The sequence below is a fragment of the Camellia sinensis genome, unplaced genomic scaffold (assembly GCF_055761805.1).
Source record: "Camellia sinensis isolate YWXY unplaced genomic scaffold, ASM5576180v1 Unanchor13, whole genome shotgun sequence".
Lineage (NCBI taxonomy): Eukaryota > Viridiplantae > Streptophyta > Magnoliopsida > Ericales > Theaceae > Camellia > Camellia sinensis.
Window position 1 is genome coordinate 259,568 of NW_028129009.1, and position 10,700 is coordinate 270,267.

Consider the following 10,700-nt stretch of genomic DNA (forward strand, 5'->3'; position numbering starts at 1 on the left):
AAACAACCAAAGTAGTGGCAAAACAACTCAAAACAGAGTTCAAAACATGTTGGACTTGAGCCACAAAAAGCTAAAACATTAAGCTTAACTAACTAGGCATGCAAACAAGACACAAGGAGGGGAGCTAACCCCTCCGATTTTGGACTTCAAAATGAGTTTTTTGCCACTGAAAAACCTCTGAAATTTAATGGTTAAAAGGTCCAAAAAAATTGGTTTGAAAATGGTGAACAAAGGTACAAAAACTTTACAAACAAAGTAGTAAGAAGGGTGAACCACCCCCTAACTGAAAACGGCCTCAAACCAACACTTCAAGGCCACAAAAACAGAGTTTTTTACAGTTCAAAACCAGCCCCAAAACAGCCCAAAAACAATAAAAGAAGATGGCAAAGCAAGTATCCAAAACAAGCTAACAAAGCAAGTGTTATACCTTCTGAAGCCAAGACGCAATTTGGCCAACAATTCAAGCCAAAACCTCCTCTTAGAGCTCAAAACAAGTCCCAACCTACCTCAACCCAAAGACTAGCAACTTTTGTTAAGGATTGATAGACAAAAGTGGAGTGTATCCAAGCAACTATGCACAAAATTACTAGAGAGAGAAAGAAATGTAAAGAGAGAGAGAGAGAGAGAGAGAGAGAGAGAGAGAATTTTGTTCCAAAATTGCTAACCCTCCAAAATGGGAGAGGAATCCCCCTATATATAGAAAAACAAGTCGTGAGCTTAAAAACATCTTACCATACACGTGTAGGGAGATGCAGCTCAATGTGCTAACTGCTGGCACAACTGCTAACAAATATCTAGAAAAAGACACTGGTGGTCGTTGGCCACCACTAGTAGCCAACGGGCCACCACCGATGGCCGATCGGCCACGCCAATGGTTGACAACCATGAGCCATGATTGACAGCCTATGGTGGTGGCCGACAGGTCACAAAAAATTCCAGACATGAAACACCAAGCTTTTGTGCTTTGTTTTGGACCAAAAGCTTGGTGTTTCTGGACAAACTTTAAAGGCTCAAAGACAGGGCATTCCAAAAAGGACTTGGGGCACTCAAAGCGAACAAATGCAATCGTAATCATCGAATGCACAAGTGATGACGTTTAAGTCTTGAGGTCGGTCAAAAATGGGGTGTCTACAAAAATCGAAACCTTTTGCTGAAGAAATCAAATAGTTACACAGCGTAACACTTCATCATCGAGCGTTCAGCATGAGGCGCCTAAGTCTTAAGGGCGATAAAAATAGGGTGTCTACAGATGGCCCCCATCGTTTTTAACATGTGCCACCTTCTAGGGCTTTCACCTGTTGGTGGCGCTTTTGGCCCTCACTACGCAGACCTTAAGGTTTCCTTCTCTATTCCCTCTTTTAATTCTTCAGTGATTTTGTACCCTCTGAGAACAAAAAGGAAGGTCCTGTGACCAACCATGAGTTTTTCTCTTTCATTCTTTATTGGCTTTGTAAATTCCTTTTCTGTACTTCCTCCTAGAAAATAATGCCTGAATTTGTCCCCATTGCTAAGGCTCTGGCTTTAAGGTAGAGAATAGCCTTGCCCCCTTGTGTTTTGGGCCATGTGTATGGGGTTTGTTCCTAATTTTGCAAGAGGCCTCCAGAGCCTAATCAAGGGGGTCCAATTTGGATCCTGAAACTCTGGCTCTTTGCATACTTCACTGACCTCCATTCCAGTAGCTTAAGATTTTTGGTACAAGATCCTACTACTTATAGAGAGAAATAAGTCAAAGTTTCTTTATATCCATCTAGCTCTGTTTACTACTTTTCTTTCTTTCATTACCTACCACTGGCCGCTCGGCCTTCCCTCTTCTGCCCCTTTGAAGCTGCTATAGGGCTAGCATGGTTGAAGGATTTTTTGGCTAATTCTTCCTACTCCAGGCCTATTCACAAGGAAATATGAGCCTCCATTCTACTGCCAAGGGAGCTTTTTATTTGCACTTTGAATCCTTGAGCTTACACGTGTATCTTTGAAGCCTACTGCCCTGCCCAATTTGCAAGACAATTTGGGCTTAGCCAAGGGATTCTTGTCCCACTTTGCAGCCACTCAAACTTTGACCTTGACAATAGAGACCTGAAGGTACCGAAATCCAAGTTAGATGGAGCTATTGTCAAATTCAGAAAAGATCTTTCTAGCTTCAAATTCGTGCCTTTTACTAGCTACAGCAGGGCCATGACCAGGTTCAAGACCTGGTGGTCTGTCAATATGGAGGTGCAGATTGCTACCTCCACCTTGGATTTACTAAAGAACTTGGATCTGCCATCCTAGGGTGGGCAAGCCAAAGCCAAGGAAGCTTGCATTACCATTGCCTCGAACCCCACTGCAACCTCCTCACTCAGAGTTACCAGGGATGCTTTAAAAAAAGGTACTTATTATGCCCTTTCTCCTGTCTTTCTTTTCCTTCCTTTATATTAATCTTTTACCTATGGTTTCTTTTGCTGGTGTAGGAACTTCATAGAAAGCCCCATCTCAGAAAGCACAAACTTTTGCCACACTGAAGAGCAAGCAGCAAAAGAGAAAGGCCCACATCAAGCTCGAGCCTGTGGAGGAGGCCCCTATAAAGTCCCTTCAGAAACAGAAGAAGAAGAAAAAGCCCCTTTGAAGATAAGGAAGAACCAACTTCCCCTGCTACCCAACTTCCCACAAATGTTGTTCATGAAGCAACTGGTAAGGTAATAGAGAAGGAACAGGCCAAGGAGGTCATTGTTTTTCAAAGGTCTAAGAAGAAGAGGCAGTTGAAGATTTTGAAAGAGGAAGCTGCCGTTGTTGAGGCAACACAGTAGAAAGCTACAAGGAGGAGTAAAGCTGCTAAACGTCATACCCTTCACAACTCTCCAATTGTCATTACTACGACTACTAGTAACTCTCTTTGTTTGTCACAACATATCTGGTTTTGCTTTACTTTTTTAGCTTTGTTTTTATATCTCCTTTTGATATGCAGTAGCAGCTAGCTTACCTATAACTTCTTCGCTGCCTTCTTTTTCTCCTCTACAAAGTATTGAGGGACCATTCTTGAGCTCTGTAGATTTGAAAAAGGCCTTGAAAGGAAAAGGGAAAGCAGATACCGACTTTCCAATGAGTGTAGAGCCACTGCAGATGATATTCCCAACCCTTGCCTTTACACTTCTTCTGGCTTCTTCCTTGATTACCTTCAAGCTTGACTTGTCAATCATCATTTCCTGTCCCTCTCCTAATCCTGTTGAATTCCTTAATTGGCCCCTAGTGACCATTTCCTCACCTTTGCCTGCTTCCACACCTCTCAAAGTCCTAGCTAGCCCTTTAGCTTCTAAGAGTATGCCTGTTACTCCCCTTTTCTACACCAGTAACTAGTACCTCTAGAGAGGGCACTGGTAGCCTACTAACACTTCCTTTAATACCCTGCTCCAGTCCTCCTTCCTTGGACCTGTTGGTAGCTAGGACTATTGATGCTACTGAGGCATCTTCCTGTCCTTCTCCTCCACCAATTACTTCAACATTGCCTTCCACTAGTAGCTCATCTTCACTCCCCTTATCAGAGGAAGAGATGGATATCTTTGAAGCTCAACTGGCAAGCTTATTTGGCATATCTACACTAGTGCTTCCATCTGGCAGTGAGGCTGAGCCCTTAGATTTAGCTGACTCCTTCCTAGAGATAATCAGAGGCTCTTCTGCTGCTGAATCCACCATTCCTCTTCCTCGGGTGGATTTAGGCATCTGTTTGGAGTTGATTAGGACTTTCTCGAGGATCCCATTCGAAGCCTTAGAAAAACCAACAATCAAGAATGGGTTCCTCAAGTGTTACCAATTCTTTGTGCAAACAAATGCTACCTTCTGAGGTCATTTATCTCAGGTAGCAGCAACCATCGAGTTCTATGTCAATATTCATCAATTGGCCAAGGTTGTAGAGAAAGAATTTCTCAAAGACAAGGAGTTTGTTTCTCATGTTCACTCTGAAGTTTCCATGCTGAAAAGACAACACTCCTTTGCCACACAACTCCAAGCTCAGCTACTACACAGGAAAGCAGAATTAGAGAAGGAGCTAGCAGTAGTCAACTTGACCTTGGAGCAGAATGCACATAGACTACATTCCTCTCACTAGGGGCTATCCAACCGCAGGCAGGAGATGAACACTGCTATTCAGCTGTTCCCGGTACTTAGAAGTAGGGAACTTATTGTAAAGGAACAGTTAAAGCATTGTAATGAATTTTGGGCCAAATTGTGGCATGATGTACTTAATTTATTATGAAATGAAACATTATTATTTACCCCAATGTCTCTTATTTCTTATTGATGTTTCATATGATGATCCTATATTCTTTGTGTTTCCCACACAGTTGGGTAATTTTGTTTCAAAGATCTACCATTGATTTTTTTGGGATGCACATACCCATTTAGGTTCTTCAAATGGTAGACTCCCTCAGGCAGGATTCTATAGACTTGGTATGGCCGCTCCTAATTAGGTAACCACTTGCTAAACTTGTGGTTTTTAATTCTTACTGGAAATATTATTTTCCAAACCAAGTCCCCTTCATCAAAGCTACGGTGTTGGACCCTTTTATTATAGCTTTTGGATGCTTTTCTCTTTTGTGGAAAAACATTGTTTAGTGCCAAAATTCTGGCCTCATCTACATTTTCCAACTCCAAACACATACTTTGATGATACTGATTAGAGCTTAGGTGATCCTGGCATTTGACCCTTAAAGACTTTATATTGATCTCAACATGTAATACTACATCATGCCCATATACCAGGGCATAAGGGGTAATTCCTGTGCTTGATCTTTGAGAATTCCTATAAGCCCATAACACATCTAATAGTAAGTTATTTCAGTCCCTAGGATTGTCCTCAACAAGCCTCTGTATTCCTTTTTTCAAGGATTTGTTCGATGACTCTGCTTGGCCATTTACTTGTGTATAATAGGAGGTGGAATTAATAAGACTAATTCCAAATTTTGCTGCGAAAGTTTTTACCAGCTTTCCATCAAGCACAATCCCATTATCCACAGTATGGTTTGTAGAATACCAAACCTGTGGATCAATTCCTTGATGAAATCAACTACTTGCGTCTGGTCCACAATTTTATAAGTCTTAGCCTCAACCCACTTTGTAAAGTAGTCTGTAACTACTAGAATGAAACAGTGTTGTTTCAAAGAAGGTGGATAAATTTTCCCTATCATATCCATTACCCACCCTCTGAATGGCCAAGGCTTCACCACTGCATGTAGATCAATTATTGGAACATGTCTTATCGTACCATGCTTCTGGCATGCTCGACAACTTTTTGCATACTCTATCCAATCCTTAAGGATGGTTGGCCAAAAATACAAGTGCCTTTGAAGAAGCCATCTCATCTTAACTCCAAGATGGTGAGCACCACAAATGCCCTTATGCACCTCAGCCATGGTAGTCAATGCTTCATTTGGTCCCAAACATTCCAATAAGAGACCAGCTGCCCCTCTTTTGTAAAGAGCATCCCGTACACTATGAATTGCATGGACTATAGCTTAAGCTTTATGCTGGCCTTTGAAGACGGTTAGTCAAATACTGAGTGATTGGATGTCTCCAATCCTGCTCTTCCAAATCATTCTAATTGGCTTCTACCAATAAACCCCGTTTGGCTAAAGGTAGTATTAACTTCTAATATGTTGCCTGGCCCATATCTATCTAAATATTACTATCCTTTCTTTTGAAATTTGAAGCTTTCTGGGCCACATTATTAGCCTTATGATTCATGAATCTTGGGATATAAGTTACATTTGCCACTTGGAAATGGGAAAGAAAATGTACAACAACAACATAGTGTGGTAACATGCTTGCACTTTGACATTTAAAGATCTCTTTTACTTGATTAATTATCAATTGAGAATCTCCAAATATATCAACTGTATGAGCTTGTAAACTAATAAGTATCTCAAGTCCCATAATCAACGCTTCATATTCAACTTGATTATTGGAACAAGTATTTTCATCAATTTTGAGACCATGTGTGGTTTACGCTCCTTGGGGTGGTTTACGCTCTTTGGGGTGATTTAATTACAACACCAATTCCCACCAGACCATTAGCCTTTGATCCATCGAACCACATCTGCCATGGTTCCGAATCTGCTGTGTCAAGTTCCATTGTTTCTTGACACTCTAATTCGTATGGATGATCAGCCAAGAAATTGGCCAATACCTATCATTTCGCTGCCTTTTGGGGAATATATTCGAAATGGAACTCTGACAAAGCCAAAATCCGTTTTCCTATTCTTTCCCTTAATATGAGTCTAGATAACATGTGTTTAACCAAATCTATGGTTGCAATTACTAAGACAGTAGTAGGCAAAAGATAATATCATTTTATTGCTGCAAAGTACAAGGCTAAACACAGTTTTTCAATAACTGAGTATTTACATTCACAAGAGCTTAAAAACCTACTAAGGTAATATACTGCTTGCTTCTTGCCTTCTTCATTGTCTTGAACCAAAAAAACTCCTAATGGTTTTTTAGCTATAGCAATGTATAATTTCAAAGGTCTGTCCTTCTTTGGTAGCAGCACTGGAGGTTTGGCCAAGTAGGCTTTTATTCCTTCGAAAGCAGCTTAATGCTCTACTGTCTACCTAAAGTCTTCTTCATTTTTTAACTTCAACAGAGAAGAAAAACTTCAGTTTTCCCAGTAGCGTTAGAAATAAACCTTCGAAGAAAATTAACCTGACTAAGGAATTTTTGCAAGTCTTTCTTACTTGATGGGGGTTTGGCCTCAATGATGCCTTTGGCTCTGTTCTGATCAATCTGTATTCCCTTGTTGTGTACTATATACCCTAAGAAGTTTCCAACTGACACACCAAAAGCACGTTTGAGTGGATTGAGTTTTAGCTTGAATTTCCTCATTCTTTCGAAGGCTGCTGTCAAGTGGACCAGATGCTCTTCCATAGACCGAGATTTCACCACAATATCATTAATGTAACACTCCAAGTATCCCCCAATGAGATCATGGAAGATGGTATTCATTGCTCTTTGATATGTTACTCCAGCATTCTTCAAACCAAATGGCATTTTAACCCATTTGAAGGTCCCAATGTTTCTAGGACACCTGAAAGTTGTCATGTGAACATCCTCCTCTACTATGCATATCTAGTTGTACCCAGAATGGCCATCCATCATTAACAAGATTCCATGTCCTGCTAAACTATCTACCAGCAGATCCACTACAAGCATGGGGTACTCATCTTTTGGAGTTGCCAAGTTTAGATTTCTGAAATCAATACAGACCCTCAATTTGCCATTCTTCTTAATCATTGGCACTATGATAGATAGCCATTCAACACACCTGGTTGTTTTGATAAAGCCTGCCATGAGGAGCCTAGCAATCTCCTCCTTTACCTTTTGAATCACCTCAGGACTCATTCGTCTAGGCTTCTACTTGTATGGTTTAAAATTTGGCTTAATTGGAAGTCTATGTTTCACTAATGACCTATCTAATCTAGGAAGATCATTGTAAAACCAAGCAAACCAATCCTTATATTCTTTCAGCAGGGCCAATAACTGGTTCCTGGCTATAGGATCCAACTAGGCGCTTGAATAGGTGGGTTATTGTATTGATGCATCCCCTAGATTGATCTCTTCTAAAGGATCTTGCATCTGAGTGCTTACCACTGTCTTTCCTTCAGCTTCTATTGGCTTCGGAACAACCCTCTCATCCTGATCTATCACAACCTTTCCTAGCTCAGCTTCTTTGTTTTCTTCTTCATAGATAAAATCTGTCCATAGAGCTTCTTCTTCCTGTATCTCTTGGACTTTCGTCTCAATGTCAAATGCACAATATTTGCTTAAAGCCAATGGTTAGGCCTCTTGTTACTCATGTTTGCAGCAGCCAATCATCGTGGCTTCCCTTTCTTCCTTCTGAACCTTCTGGACTATTGCCTTGATGTCCAATGTGAAGAGCTTCACCAAAGCCAAAGGTCTGGCTTCCTGATCCTCCTACCTACAATCAGGCATTGTTGGTATCCTTTATAATGTAGTCATATTCATCATCAGCACTCTCTCTGTAACGACCTGGACATGCACTTGGTTAAATAGTTATTTAATTGCATCTTTATATGTTAATTAATTACATGTTTGATGTGAAATTGCATGTCTAATGGTGTGGATTATAAGGATTTGACTTTATATCTATTGTTTGTAGGAAGACCTGTTAAAATTACAACTTTAAATTGAAAATTGAAGACCTTAGAGGCACTAAAAACCAAAATTGATTAACTATTTGTGATCAACATGATGTTTAGAGCCTAATATGAAGTTTTGTAAGATCAATCACTTGTTTTTGGCATGAGTTTTGAGATTTGAAAAGGAAATCTCCATGGATTTTGAGCTTGGAACTCAAAAGAGCATGTTTTATGCTCTTACACTTTATTTGATCTTTTACTTGAAAAGTTGAGGTTTGATTTGAAATCATGGTTTTTGTTAAAGTTAGACCTATGAATTTGATGGTGTTTTTGGGGGGGTTTTGGCCTTGATTTGCATAATTTTGGAGTTGGTTTTTGCAAAAGAGAAAGGTCCATTTTCAGCAGATTTTTGAACTAGTTTTACACCCAGATTGCTCGAGCGGCCTTGTCCATTGCACAAGCATCCAAGTCTATTTTTCTCCACTTTGTATTATGCTTTTTTGCCGCTAGTGCAGCCGGGTCTCCACACGAACAGTCGGATCGAAATGCTAGTACGGTTGAGTTTTCGCACAAGCGGTCGAGCCACCGCACGAGTGGCCGGGCCTAAATGGCATTTGTTTGCACGAGTGGGCCAGGCCACCACACGTGCACTTAGCAAAGCCAGCTCAATATTGTTTTCCTTTCTATTTTTCTAACTTCTAAGCCTCTGTTTGCATGGTTTTCAAGTGTTTTTCATATGCATGTACATTTTATGAGCATGCAAGAAATGAAAGAATGAATAGGATTGAGTTAGTGAATAAGGTACGAATAAGTTATGAACCGAAAGGATAAAAGAACCGACTAAATGACGTGAACAAATTATGAAATGTTGTACGTAAATATGATGTGTAGGTCGGTTGCACGAGGAGTATCATTCGGCCAAACACGGTGAGTAATGTCTTTGTAAAGATATTTTCGTATGAATTACTCTGAAACCGGTTAGTTATGCTTTGAAACTTTGAATGGTGAACAATACGATATGTTCTTGGAAATGAGATTTTGATAAGAATGAATGAGATTCTTTTTTTGATTACTGAATATGATACCCATGAACATATGCTTGATTGTTTAAAAATCTCTGTTATGGTTATGTCGATCCATTGTGGTCGTTATGTCTATGTCAACCCATTGTGACTGTTTTGTCTAAGTCGATCAATTGTGGTCGTTATGTCTCTGTCGATTTGCTACGATCGTTATGTATATGTCAATCCATTGCGATCATTTTGTATATGTTGATCTGCAGTGGTCATTATGCGTATGTCCTCGATCCATTGTGGTAGTTTTGCTCATATTCTATTTGGTATTACTGTTAAGCAGGCCTTTGGTAATCATGGATTACTGACCGGTTACGACACTAAACCTATAGAGGTAGGTTTGGGTCATGATAGAGTGGTATCAGAGCACGAGTTATACTGCACACACACGTCCAAATGAGCTATAGGATGTCCTAGGAAAACAATTAGGACGTTACATGAATATGCGTGGGTATGTATGGACTTGTGATGTGCATCTATAATATAATGTGTAAATGTAAGAACTGCAATTCCTATGTTTATTATCACCCTATTTACATATAGACCAATGGAGAATACAAGGCACACAGATGAATTAGAATCTTCTACTACGAGAATGGATCGATGGGAAAGGATGGTTGAGTTATTGGCAGAATCTTTGTGTAACAACCCCGACATGTGATTAGCTAATAACCTATGATTAAGAATGCCTAATAAGTAATGAAGAATAAATCCTGAATTAATTGCATGTGTGTTGCATTATTTGTGTTTGTATTTATCTGTCGTAGAAATATTTGTTTGTATTTCTATCTTGTTCTGCGAATTGAAGGCCTTATCAGCATCTGATCATGAAATTGACCTTGGTTATGTGTTATTTGGAATTTTTAGAATTTTATGATAAGATTAATTGGAATTCGATTCGGAACGAATCAATTAGGATAATTAATGTCAATTGATTAGTTGTAAGACTAACTTAATTAACTTCTTAATCAAGCCTATATAAGGCACAAGAAACCTCTAGCATATACTTTACACTCTTATTTTCCTCACTCTTGAAGCCACAAACGTGAGAGAGAGAGAGAGAGAGAGAGAGAGAGAGAGAGGGCAATAAGAAAGGGGAGAATTGCTAGGAATTATTGAAGAATAGGAGAGAATTTGAAGGATTAGGCTTCAACACTTGGAAATTCAGAGCTTCAAGGTAAAAAAAATAATTCAAGTCTCTAGATGTAATTAAACCACTATGGACACCCCATTTTTGACCGCCTGCAAGGCTCAAGCGCTTTGCTCGGGACACTCGATGATGAAAGTGGTATTGTGCATGCTTCAAGGTTTCAACGAAGGAGTCTTGTTCAAACTTCGAAACAATCCCAAACCTTCCATATTCCCATTGATCATACCCAAGAAATCTCTTTTTATACCTTGTGCCACTTTGTGTTGAAACTGAAATAGAAAACAGGGGAACTTCATTGAGGCCCGGCCGTGTCTCATTGAGGGCTGGCCGTGGCTATTGATGGTCGGCCAGGCT